Here is a 14433-nt window from a genome sequence, read left to right on the forward strand (position 1 = left end):
TAGTCAAGGCTATGGTTTTTCCTGTGGTCATGTATGGATGTGAGAGTTGGACTGGGAAGAAAGCTGATCACCAAAGAATTGATGCTTTTTAACTGTGGTGCTGGAGAAGACTCTTGAGAGTCCCTTGGACTGCAAGGAGATCCAACAAGTCCATTCTAAAGGAGATCAATCCTGGGTGTTCATTGGAAGGACTGATGCTAAAGCTGAAACTCCAATAATTTGGCCACCTCATGCGATGAGTTGACTCACTGGAAAAGACTCTGATGCTGGGAGAGATTGGGGGTAGGAGGAGACGGGGACGACAGAGAATGAGATGGGTGGATGGCATCATTGACTCGATGGACCTGAGTTTGAGTGAACTCCGGGAGTTGGTGATGGACAGGGAGGCCTGGCATGCTGTGATTCATGGGGTCTCAAAGAGTCGGACACGACTGAGCGACTGAACTGAACTGAATTGATAAAGTCATAACAGATATAGAATGTCTTCAAAGAAAAAATTATTACAGCATTTATTTTTTCATCTCCAAGAACATGTCAGAAAAATCACTTGCAATTAGATTTCAGGTGTTCTGTGGACAAGAGACACCAAATTACTAATCTTAATTTTTCACTTTTCATTTCCTCTTGGATCATTAATTTGCTACTCCACTGAAAGAGGCTCCCTCCAGTTTATGAAATTAAAAATCTGGAATTAGTTTTATGCAGATGGTCAGACAGTCTGCCACTCAAAACTTACGATGACTGCCAGTGCCTTGCTAGAAACTATGAAAATATAAGGATGAAGTGGAGTTGGGATCTCCCCTTCAGAAACTTGCTTTTTTATGAGAAGTGAAGTGATATGTACACATGTGCTTTTTAGAAAGGGGTAAAAAGTGTAAAACCAGGAAGTTTGGAGAACGTAATATTGCTGCAGGATAGAGACCTAAGCATTCTATGGCAATGATGGCCAATCCTGATTGCACATTAGAATCACTGAGGGAAGCACTGGGCTTCCCTCTCAGAGACTGACTCAAGTGGGTTAGGTGGGACTCAGTCAGCACTCAATTTTAAAAGCTCCCTCAGTGATTTAATGTGCAGCCAGGGATGAGAACCATTGTTATCAATAAGAACTAGGCGGTTTTGAACATTTTTGTGTAAAGCTTACTATCTCTGATTAAAAAGAAAATGTCTTGATGGAATAGCTTTACCTAGATTAGTCTTTTAAAATATCTCACCAGTGACTTCTCTGGTGGTCCAGTAGTTAAGACTCAGTGCTCCCAATGCAGTTCGGAAACTAAGATCCCACATATCATGAAACATGGCCAAAACATAAAAATAAAACAACTATCAGTTCAGTTCAGTCATGTCCAACTCTTTGTGACCCCATGGACTACAGTATGCCAGGCTTCCCTGTCCATCACCAACTCCCAGAGCTTACTCAAATTCAGGTCCACGGAGTCAGTGATGCCATCCAACCATCTCATCCTGTTGTCCCCTTCTCCTCCCGCCTTCAATCTTTCCCAGCATCAGTGTATTTTCCAGTGAGCCAGTTCTTCACATCAGGTGGCCAAAGTATTGGAGCTTCAGCTTCAGCATAAGTCCTTCCAGTGAATATTCAGGACTAATTTCCTTCAAGATTGACTGGTTGGATTTCAATAACAATAAGAATAATGAAATAATTTTTAAAAATTCACCAAATTAATATTTCCCTTTGTGACATTGTTTCAAAGTGTATCTTGATCAGTTCAGTTCAGTTCAGTCGCTCAGTCGTGTCCGACTCTCCGCGACCCCATGAATCACAGCACGCCAGGCCTCCCTGTCCATCACCAACTCCCGGAGTACACTCAAACTCATGTCCACAGAGTCGGTGATGCCATCCAGCCATCTCATTCTCTGTCGTCCCCTTCTCCTCCCGCCCCCAACCTTTCCCAGCATCAGAGTCTTTTCCAGTGAGTCAACTCGTCTCATGAGGTGGCCAAAGTATTGGAGTTTCAGCTTTAGCATCAGTCCCTCCAATGAACATCCAGGATTGATCTCATTTAGAATGGACTGGTTGGATCTCCTTGCAGTATAAGGGACTCTCAAGAGTCTTCTCCAACACCATAGTTCAAAAGCATCGATTCTTCGGCGATCAGCTTTCTTCACAGTCCAACTCTCACATCCATACATGACCACGGGAAAAACCATTGCCTTGACTAGACGGACCTTGGTCGGCAAAGTAATGTCTCTGCTTTTTAATATACTATCTAGGTTGGTCATAACTTTCCTTCCAAGGAGCAAGCGTCTTTTAATTTCATGGCTGCAATCAGCATCTGCAGTGATTTTGGAGCCCAAAAAAACAAAGTCTGACACTGTTTCCACTGTTTTTCCATCTATTTCCCATGAAGTGATGGGACCAGATGCCATGATCTTTGTTTTCTGAATGTTGAGCTTCAAGCCAACCTTTTCACTCTCCTCTTTGACTTTCATCAAGAGGCTTTTGAGTTCCTCTTCACTTTCTGCCATAAGGGTAGTGTCATCTGCATATCTGAGGTTATTGATATTTCTCCCAGCAATCTTGATTCCAGCTTGTGCTTCTTCCAGCCCAGCGTTCCTCATGATGTACTCTGCATATAAGTTAAATAAGCAAGGTGACAATATACAACCTTGACGTACACCTTTTCCTATTTGGAACCAGTCTGTTGTGCCATGACCGGTTCTAACTGTTGCTTCCTGACCTGCATACAGGTTTCTCAAGAGGCAGGTCAGGTGGTCTGGGATTCCCATCTCTTTCAGAATGTTCCACAGTTTATTGTGATCCACACAGTCAAAGGCTTTGGCATAGTCAATGAAGCAGAAATAGATGTTTTTCTGAAACTCTCTTGCTTTCTCCATGATCCAGCGGATGTTGGCAATTTGATCTCTGGTGCCTCTGCCTTTTCTAAAACCTGCTTGAACATCTGGGAGTTCACGGTTTACATACTGCTGAAGCCTGGCTTGGAGAATTTTGAGCATGACTTTACTAGCGTGTGAGATGAGTGCAATTGTGCAGTAGTTTGAGCATTCTTTGGCATTGCCTTTCTTTGGGATTGGAATGAAGACTGACCTCTTCCAGTCCTGTGGCCACTGCTGAGTTTTCCAAATCTGCTGGCATATTGAGTGCAGCACTTTCACAGCATCATCTTTCAAGACTTGAAATAGCTCAACTGGAATTCCATCACCTCCACTAGCTTTGTTCGTAGTGATGCTTTCTAAGGCCCACTTGACTTCACATTCCAAGATGTCTGGCTCTAGGTCAGTGATCACATTATCGTGACTATCTTGGTCGTGAAGATCTTTTTTGTACAGTTCTTCTGTGTATTCCTGCCACCTCTTCTTAATATCTTCTGCTTCTGTTAGGTCCATACCATTTCTGTCCTTTATCGAGCCCATCTTTGCATGAAAAGTTCCCTTGGAATCTCTAATTTTCTTGAAGAGCTCTCTTGTTTTTCCTATTCTGTTGTTTTCCTCTATTTCTTTGCATTGATCACTGAGGAAGGCTTTCTTATCTCTCCTTGCTATTCTTTGGAACTCTGCATTCAGATGCTTATATCTTTCCTTTTCTCCTTTGCTTTTCGCCTCTCTTCTTTTTACAGCTATTTGTAAGGCCTCCTCAGACAGCCATTTCGCTCTTTTGCATTTCTTTTCCATGGGGATGGTCTTGGTCCCTGTCTCCTGTACAATGTCACGAACCTCCGTCCAGAGTTCATCAGGCACTCTATCAATCAGATCTAGTCCCTTAAATCTATTTCTCACTTCCACTGCATAATCATAAGGGATTTGATTGAGGTCATATCTGAATGGTCTAGTGGTTTTCCCTACTTTCTTCAATTTAAGTCTGAACTTCGCAATAAGGAGTTCATGATCTGAGCCACAGTCAGCTCCTGGTCTTGTTTTCGCTAACTGTATACAGCTTCTCCATCTTTGGTTGCAAAGAATATAATCAATCTGATTTCGGTGTTGACCATCTGGTGATGTCCATGTGTAGAGTCTTCTCTTGTGTTGTTGGAAGAGGGTGTTTGCTATGACCAGTGCATTCTCTTGACAAAACTCTATTAGCCTTTGCCCTGCTTCATTCCGTGCTCCAAGGCCAAATTTGCCTGTTACTCCAGGTGTTTCTTGACTTCCTACTTTTGCATTCCAGTCCCCTAGAATGAAAAGGACATCTTTTTTGAGTGTTAGTTCTAAAAGGTCTTGTAGGTCTTCATAGAACCGATTAACTTCGGCTTCTTCAGCAGTACTGGTTGGGGCATAGGCCTGGATTACTGTAATATTGAATGGTTTGCCTTGGAAACGAACAGAAATCATCCTGTCATTTTTAAGATTGCATCCAAGTACTGCATTTCGGACTCTTTTGTTGACCACGATGGCTACTCCATTTCTTCTAAGGGATTCCTGCCCACAGTAGTAGATATAATGGTCATCCGAGTTAAATTCACCCATTCCAGTCCATTTTAATTCACTGATTCCTAGAATGTCGACGTTCACTCTTGCCATCTCCTGTTTGACCACTTCCAATTTGCCTTGATTCATGGACCTAACATTCCAGGTTCCTATGCAATATTGCTCTTTACAGCACCGGACCTTGTTTCTATCATTGGTCACATCCACAACTGGGTATTGGTTTTGCTTTTGCTCCATCCCTTTATTCCTTCTATAGTTATTTCTCCACTGATCTCCAGTAGCATACTGGGCACCTACCGACCTGGGGAATTCCTCATTCAGTATCCTATCATTTTGCCCTTTGTTACTGTTCATGGGGTTCTCAAGGCAAGTATACTGAAGTGGTTTGCCATTCCCTTCTCCAGGGGACCACATTCGGCTGTGGTCCATGTGATTAGATCAGCTAGTTTCCTGTGATTATGATTTCAGTTTGTCTGCCCTCTGGTGCCCCCTAGCAAATTATAGTAATCAAAGACTTAATTCCTAAAGGTACTGCATGCAACCACATTCATTAGCATTTTGACACAGAATTTTTATTTACAAGGATATAGATTTTGTTACCTTAAAGTGTAGATTGATAAGAAAACAAAGTCTTACTACTTCTTCAAAAATAAAAGTTAACCAATGGCATTTTTTTACATAATTTATTTATCCATTTTTGTCTGTGTTGGGTTTTCATTGCTATGCAGGCTTTTTCTCTAATTGCACTGAGCATGTGCTACTCTAGCTGCAGTGCACTGACTTCTCATTGCAATGGCTTCTCTTGTTGTGGAGCATGGGCTCTAGGGGCACTTAGGCTTCAGTAGTTGAGGTTTCCAGGCTCTAGTAGCTGTGGCTACCACAGCTTAGTAGCGGTGGCCCATGGGCTTAGTTGCTCTGTGGCTTGTGGGGACTTCCCTGACTAGGGATCAAACCCATGTGTCCTGCATTAGCAGATGGATTTTTTACCACCGAACCACCAGCGAAGCCTGATCGATGTCATTGAATTTCTTCCAACCCCCCCCCCCCTTTTCTTTTCTTCCATATGAAATTCTCAACCCTTGACAAAGGTCTTGAGCCTGACTTACATGGTGGAAAAGCTCCCATGAATAGCTTTGTAACAGGATCTGTCCCCAGACTTGCTCAATGTAATGGTAGACTATTTTGGAAACTGTCTCAATGTTATCAAATTGGCTTACCTGCTTTCTCTTGGCCCACTTCTATGAAGAGAAACTTAGATACTGAGAACAAGTGTTGCCAAATGGAGGGACTATGGAAAAGATCTATTTTCTCCTAAGGGTACCTCGTTAAGCTGACAGTTTCCTGAGAATGCAGCCTGCAGCATTCTGGAGAAAGTAATGTGATGCTCTTTTCAACATTGCCTCGTTTATTCTTGGTTATGCATTTTATTCATCTGTGTAAAACCTGGCTCATTAAAAAAAAAAAAAAAAAACTTCTAATTCCAACTCCTTAGTCAAATTGAAAGGTCACTCCAGAGACTACTAAATCTAGGCATGACTGTGCATAAGTCCTGCAATGCAAGCCTGTTGTTTTTTTTTTAATTCTATGAAAAAAAAAAATCCACGAGGAATGAATGAATAAACAAATAGACAGGCACCAGGACCACTACATAGACCTTTCCCAACAGGATAAATATTTCATCAGTTAGCCTATTCTTAGCTAGTAGAAGTCAACAGTGGTCCTCTCACCACCTCTTCTTTGACTCCCCTCTTAAGGATAAGTGACTGGGGAAGGACTTGCTCTCCCTTTTAAGAAAGGCAGAAAATTTTTTCTTCAGAGATGTCCTGTGGAGCCAACTAGACTCATATGGGCAGATAAATTTAAATTCTGCTTTTCATGAAAACTTTAATAGCCTATCTGTTCAGATATTTTTTCCCTTTTCAACTTTGAAACTTAAAAAAAAAACCAAAAAACAGTACAGCCAGCCGTCTATGTCCACAGATTCCATATGTGAGGTGTCAGCCAACCATGGATTGAAAACATTCCCCCCCAAGTTCTAGAAAGTACTAAGAATCCAAACTTGAACTTTCTGCTTGCCAGCAACTATTTACATAGCATTTACATTCTACTAGGTCTTATAAGTAATCTAGAGATGATTTGAAGTATAAGAGAGGATGTGCCTAGGTTATATGCAAATATACCATTTTATACAAAGGAACTTGAGCACTACCCATTTGTAATTTCTATTGGTGGTCCTGGAATCAATCCCCTGTAGATACTGAGGGACAAAGGATGACCATACATGTGAGTCAATTAGGGAGTAAAGGAGTGAAAAGTCCCAAGAGCAATTTCTAATCTTATTTTCTTTCCCTAATGTGGCAACCGAGAAGGCTATACTTTCCAGATAAGTAATCACAAGGTGGCCCCGGGCATGACAGGGTAACTGTAACAGAGCCCATCTGTCTGTTTCCTCACCAACCTCATGGATCACATAATGTGCCTGAGAAACATGAAGCCTTTGAGATGTTTGTGTTATTGCTACTGCATCATAACCTAGTTATCTTGACTAATCCTATCAACAGTACTCTACTATTAATCTTGGCTCTTCTCTGCATTAAATAACTCTAATTCTGCGTATCTTTTTTTACTTTTAGAAAGTCTCATTTAAAAAACCCACCATCACCACCATTAGCAGTCACCACCTCAATCTCTTCTGAGCCGAGCTTTAGTTTGTTGGAGGAAAGACTGCAAGGAGGCGGGTGGTGAGGGGTGGAGTGGGGCGGGGGGCTCTGCCTGCTTCATGTCCAGGCGAAGCATGTTGCCAGTGCCCTTCCTGGGCTTGACGGAAATAATTGGACTCATTAAGTTGCTTTTCAGTCTTCTTTCCTTTAGTATAAATAACCCTTAGGTTAATTAGACATGGTTTCTTGCCTCAGGAAATTTTTCTGTGTGTGGTTAGTAATGGAGGGAAGGATCATAAACTCAGTAATTAAATTTCATCTTACAAATGCTGGAGAATGGCAAACTACCTGTAAGGTGTCTTGAAAAATCAATAACTCTTGTGAAACTAATATCTTTTATCAGTAATTCTGCAAATATTAGGTTATAATTGAGATTACTTCTGTGAGAGTAACAAAATGGTAAGTCCCAGTTTATGCCCAGGCAAGTGTGCTGATCATGGACGGACAGAATCATCATGGGGTCACTGCCCAGTCCTGGCTGCACAGATATCTAGGTTTGTTACAAAAATACAGTCACCTGGGCCTGATTCCAGACAAACTAAGAATCTCTGAATCATTCTAATATCTAATCAGGGTTGGGAAACACTTGTAATGTGAACAGAATAGTAAACTAGAGTCAGGATCTGAATTTTGACCCTCTCCGTGTAACTTCATGTAGTCTCTCTCTGGACTTTGGAGTTCTCACCCATATGACAGGAATAATAGTGCTATCACTGCCTATAGTTTTAATACTAGAAAATTAAAATATATGTGGAAATACTTTCTAAGAAAATATACTATACAGAAAGACAGAAAATATAATATTTTCATCGCTATCAATATGAACTTGTCGACATGACTTAATCCTATTGGTAATGATTTTATTGAAGTAGTAAGACTTAAGTTGATTAACTGAGTATGTTAGTAATTATCCATCTGAGTGTTCCTGCTCAAGAGAAAGCCAAAAGTCCAAAAGAAATAACTTTGCTGGCCAACAACTTCCCCCTTCTATTCAGATCTCCCATGTTTATAGAAAGAAGTAGAACATTTGGATGTTACAATTCTTTGGCTTCATTCTGGGTATAGTAGAAGTACCGATATTGTCAGAATTGCTGTTAACTTTATGAACTGACTCTTTTTGACATTTTTGGAGCTCTTTCTTTCTTCAAGGACTTGGTGCCTCAAGCAGGGTGGCCTATTTGATCCTGCACAGAGAAGGGGGAGGATGTGAGTAAAATGCAGAAGGATACTTTCCACTTTGAATTTCCATAACCTAGGTTTGAATCTTGCCTTATGTGAACTTGGGAATCTTTGGGACCCTCTTGAGTTTATTAAATCTTCATGGATTTGCTTCTACTACTAGACAGTCTGATTAGAGAAAAGAACCAGTATCAAAAAAAAAAAAAAAAAACCTAACAAATGCCCCCTCACTAAAGGGTTTACTCACATCTGTGCCGCCGGAGCTGGCGTCTCTAAGCCAGGCTTCAGCAATGTGTGAACTGTGAACTTCCAGATGTTCAAGCAGGTTTTAGAAAAGGCAGAGGAACCAGAGAACAAATTGCCAACATCCGCTGGATCATGGAGAAAGCAAGAGAGTTCCAGAAAAACATCTATTTCTGCTTCATTGACTATGCCAAAGCTTTTGATTGTGTGGATCACAATAAACTGTGGAACATTCTGAAAGAGATGGGAATACCAGACCACCTGACCTGCCTCTTGAGAAAACTGTATGCAGGTCAGGAAGCAACAGAATTGGACATGGAACAATAGACTGGTTCCAAATAGGAAAAGGAGTACGTCAAGGTTGTATATTGTACTATACAACCTGCTTATTTAACTTATATGCAGAGTACATCATGAGGAACGCTGGGCTGGAAGAAGCACAAGCTGGAATCAAGATTGCCGGCAGAAATATCAATAACCTCAGATATGCAGATGACACCACCCTTATGGCAGAAAGTGAAGAGGAACTAAAAAACCTCTTGATGAAAGTGAAAGAGGAGAGTGAAAAGTTGGCTTGAAGCTCAACATTCAGAAAACGAAGATCATGGCATCTGGTCCCATCACTTCATGGGAAATAGATGGGGAAACAGTGGAAACAGTGTCAGACTTTATTTTTTTGGGCTTCAAAATCACTGTGGATGCTGATTGAAGCCATGAAATTAAAAGACACTTACTCCTTGGAAGGAAAGTTATGACCAACCTAGACAGCATATTAAAAAGCAGAGACATTACTTTGCCAACCAAGGTCCGTCTAGTCAAGGCTATGGTTTTTCCCGTGGTCATGTATGGATGTGAGATTTGGACTGGGAAGAAAGCCGATCGCCGAAGAATTGATGCTTTTGAACTGTGGTGCTGGAGAAGACTCTTGAGAGTCCCTTGGACTGCAAGGAGATCCAACCAGTCCATTCTAAAGGAGATCAATCCTGGGTGTTCATTGGAAGGACTGATGCTAAAGCTGAAACTCCAATACTTTGGCCACCTCATGCGACGAGTTGACTCACTGGAAAAGAGTCTGATGCTAGGAGGGATTGGGGACGGAAGGAGATGGGGACGACAGAGAATGAGATGGCTGGAGGGCATCACCGACTCGATGGACATGAGTTTGAGTGTACTCCGGGAGTTGGTGATGGACAGGGAGGCCTGGCGTGCTGTGATTCATGGGGTCTCAAAGAGTCGGACAGAACTGAGCGACTGAACTGAACTGAACTGAAAGGGTTTACAGTCCAGACAGGAAAGACCAATAGTAAAGGTAACATAATTTATATTTAAATTTTTTGTAATTAAGCTAGCCCAGTGCCCCGCAGAGAGGCTGCTCAGTAATGGCAATAAATATTGGCATCCTCCACTGTTTCAGGTATGTTAGAGCCACAAGCCAAGGGGCATGAAGTCACTCCCTCCACCTAAACAGATCAGGCAGTGGCAGAACATTGCTTATCTACACCTTCCTGCCCCTGGCCAGGCTCTGTCTGGGCTGAAGGAGAACAGGGAGTTCCTCTGAGGACAAAAAGACCTCGTAAAGCCTGCCCTTGACCTCAACTGTCTCTGCTGGCAGAAGATCAGACTCATTCTAAAGCAGATCTATTGCTCTGGGTTTTCTCCAAGACTGACAGGCATGGGTCCAGATCACGATTTCAGAACTCAACCCAGCCGGCAGTGAGCCACTTGGGTTATCCTTAGGAACACCCTGGCCTCCTGAGAATCACCTGGGACTTGGGCCAGACTCCCTCGGGCCTTTTCAGATCTTGCTGGGGAATAAGTTTTGAGCCAGAACCTATTCCAAGATGAGAGGTGAGCAAAGGATCACCCAGACATTAACCAGATCTCTCAACCATGGCTTTCTTTAGTGGATTCTTGGATCAAAATTAATGGAACTTTTTTTGGTTGGGGCGTGGTAATACCAGAGATTTTTCCTATAATAAGAAAATTGTAATGTTTGACCATTCATTTTAAAAAGAGTACGAACATAAACATTCTTAGATGAGTGGAATTAATTAAAGGCACTTTACCATGTTATCTGAGGACAGAAGATTGTGTCAAGCTGGAGCTTGGATCTGCTTGTTTTCTAAAACCTACAGGTGTTCAAGAGTTTAACCAAAAGTAAAAGGGAATAAAACTCTAATGGAAGAGAAACATTGAGACACAACTTAAAGTGGAAGAAGCAGTTTTTTATGTGTTTTTTGATTTTTTTCCATTTTCAAGTGTGACCTCAAGCATGCCCATTCATTTGTTTCTAAAGACAGTTAACAACATGGCTATCAGTTCAACACTGGTGATCTAGAGCTATATTGCATACAAAGATTGTGTTTCACTGTAGTTAATTAAGAATGCATCAAGGGTCGAGACCCTGTTGTAGGTTCTAAGCAGTTTAAAGAGAATGGTTGCCTGTATGGAGTCACCTGCCACAATGTAGCTACTGTTTACTGCATATCATAAAAATTGTTTCTGAAAAGGACACCGACCTGAGCTATTTAGGGCTGTGACATACATGTGGTGCGATCATCTCAACCGTCCACTTCTGTCACAAAAGCTTTAAAAGTGTTCAGATCAGAATAGTGGCTGGCATTTGGTTGAAGAGGTTTCCCCTGCTCTCCCTGCTCATTTTTCATCTTCCCGGAGGGCCCCCACCTCCCCTCCTCTGCTGTTCTTTACTCCGCTTTCTTGTCTCACTTCCTGACAAGAAGGAGTGCCTCCTCCGGGCCAATGCATCAAGCAGTGACACCGTGGAGTCATTCCCTTCGACAGACGTCAATTTAAAAGGCAAGGGAAGATTTCAAGGCAGGGGTGAGGGACGTGAACAGAATTAGTCATCATTACCCTGCAGCTACGTGGGCTCACTGTAGCTATTCCTTCATCAGGCTTCTCATGACTGTGCCCCGAGCATCACCCCCATCATTCTAAATAGTCATGACACAGCCGTTGTACGGGGTTAAAGTGATGAGTAGGAGAAGATGGGCCTCCCCCAAAGTAAATAGACTGAATTAGAGGCATTACAACAGTTAATATGTCAGGTCCCTGTTGGGAGGCCATAGATCCTGTGTGGTCTATTTCCACTGCATATTGAAATTGATTGTGCCTCGGGCTATGGCACGATGGATGGGGGAGGGGAGCTGACAGTTCATCCTTCCAGTCACAGGGATCAAAGAAAGCAGACAGTGTTATGTGGAATGATTTGCTCTGAAGGTTCAGGGAATAGAATTTAATAGAGCAGTGGGGCAGAATGAAAGAAGTCACGAGTCTCAGCCTGTGTCTCCCCAGGCCACACCATCCGAGGAGTATAAATAAGATCATGTTTTTACCCAAATCATATTTCTCCGGCTCAGCCCCGCTGAAAATTGCAGAAACTGTACCCCTCTTTTTCCTCCTTCCCCACCTGGCCAGCTGTTTCTCAGAGACCTCGGCTGGACTGTGTATTCTCGGAGGGTGTTTCCTCTGCATTTGAGCACAGTTCTCTTGGCCGTGATGTCTCAGGGTCTCCTCCCCTCCTGCTCCCGCTGCTGATGTCTGTAGGGGAGGCTGCCAGCTTCTGAACCAGCCCTTGAGTTCAAATACGAAGGGCAGCATTGCCACTGTGATGGTAACAGAGAGTCTCAAGTTACTGCTCAGTACCTGGCACCAATGCTCATAATCCAGTTGGTTCCTTCTTAAACTCAAAGCAAATTCAATGCCACAGAGACTTTGGAACTGATCTTGTTTCTACTCCCTCATGACTGCTACTTCCACTTCAGAGTTATTCTAATCTAGTCTTTGCACTTTTATATAGCCAAACACACTAAAGCCCAGATCAAATGATGTGTCCAAGGTCACAGAGCTAGTTGTTGTTTTTTTTTAAACTTTTTATTTTATGTGTAGCCGATTAACAATGCTGTAATAGTTTCAGTGCACACCAGAACAACTCCCCTCCCATCCAGGCTGCTACATAGCATTGAGCAGAGTTCCCTGTGGTATATAGCAGGTCCTTGTTGTCTATATTCAGCAGTGGATACATGTTGAATTTTAGGTCAAATTGAGATTAGAGTCCTTCTGATTATTTCATCATTCAACAAATATTTACTGGGCATCTACTGTACGTCGGGCAAAAATACCTGCCTCACAGAAACATTCTTTGTGAAGGAAAAGAGACAATAAAAATATTAAAAATGAATTACATGGCAAGTTAGAAATTGATAAATACTTTGGAGAAGAGCCTTCCAGACACGAAACAACATAGCAAACCCTGTGTTGGGAGCACAACTACTGTGTTCAAGGTACAACAATGTAGCCCTTTGGCTTGGAGCAAACAGGTTTCCCTGATGGCTGGATATGGGAGGATATGGGATGTAAGACAAAGAGAAATGAAGGATGAAGATTGTGTCAACTGACATGGGGAAAATACAGGAGCAGGACTAGAAGTGATGGTCATGACTTTAAATTTTGACAGGATAAATTTGAGATGTGTCAATTAGGCATACAGTCAGGGGTGGGGATGGGTGTTGAGTAGGGAGCCATATGTATAAGTCTTCAGTTCATTGGAAAGGTGTGGGTTGGGATTCTAAATTTGCAGATACACAGTGTACAGATGGCATTTTGAGTCATGAGATTAGATCAGGTGAGAGATTAGAACAAAGAAATGGGTATAATTAAAGAAGAGTTCTCAGGACTGAGCACTACAAGACTCCAACTGAAGAACTCAGAGAGATGACAAGGACCAGCAAGAATCTCTGAAACCTGCTTTCCCTTTTATGAGAAAGCCATATCCAGGGAGCATTTCCTTGGTGATGAGTGGTTCCATAGATCCTCAACCAGCACCATTCTCTCTTATGATAATTGTCATCATTTTCAGCTTTCTGACTCTTTCATCTGGACTTAGTTTCCTCTTCATTCCTACAAGACGCTGGGCAGTAGATTTTTACAAAGGTGTAAGTTTCTTAGAGTGAAGAATGGTTAATTATATGTTCCTGAAGGCAGCTTTCCTGATAAAAATGAGCTATTTTGATTGGAGTTTGTTTCACAGTAGAAAGGAAAAAAGGGCACCAGAGCTATTTTCTGTTGACAGAGTCCATCAAATTACTGTTTTCATTTGAATTAAGAAAAAAATAAAAAGTAAATTAATGTAGATTTGAAACACTTCATTTCCAGGCTGGAAGGAACTTGTTTGAGAGCATTCAGTCTGTCATGGTACTAGAAAAGAAACTGGCAGAATGGAAATTGAAACTACATGCTAACCTCTGCTAGAGAACATGTTGGAACCCTGTACTATTCCACTTTGCCAGGCTATTTAATGGAATTTTCTACAGTGTGTCCTCCTTGGGGAAAAATTAAGGCAAGGACTGCAGCTTTATATGCATCTTATTTTAAAGAACTGTTGAGCTCAATTGTAGGATGGGAGACTTGAAGTAAATGAGATATGAAACCATAATGACTGGTGATTCTAGGGTAAGCATAAAAATCTGAATTTTTGTATAAAATTTCCCCAATTTTAGTGTTTATAATTATTTCAAATACTTTTTGAATGCAGTGAGAGCCAAAACATGCATTCACACTCATACACACACACGTGTGTGGACCACAACTTTCTCACAAGAGGACAGTATATCCTATAAATAATACACAATTTTCTAGCCAACAATCATGGATAAATTGCCAAGAACTCTATTTCTTGGTAATAAGATTTCCTGCTTAAAAACAACATAACAAAACAATTATGAAGCAGAAAGAAACCAGTTAGCTAGGGCTATGATGTTCTAATGGTAGAATGTTAACCTACTGATTCAGGAAAAACTTTTATGGCAGGGGAATCTTCTTCATGTTACTGTTTGCATATATAAATTGTCTCTAGATTATATAAGTGTAT

The sequence above is a fragment of the Moschus berezovskii genome, chromosome 7 (assembly GCF_049115385.1).
Source record: "Moschus berezovskii isolate FMDL1 chromosome 7, NW_MosBer_1.0, whole genome shotgun sequence".
Lineage (NCBI taxonomy): Eukaryota > Metazoa > Chordata > Mammalia > Artiodactyla > Moschidae > Moschus > Moschus berezovskii.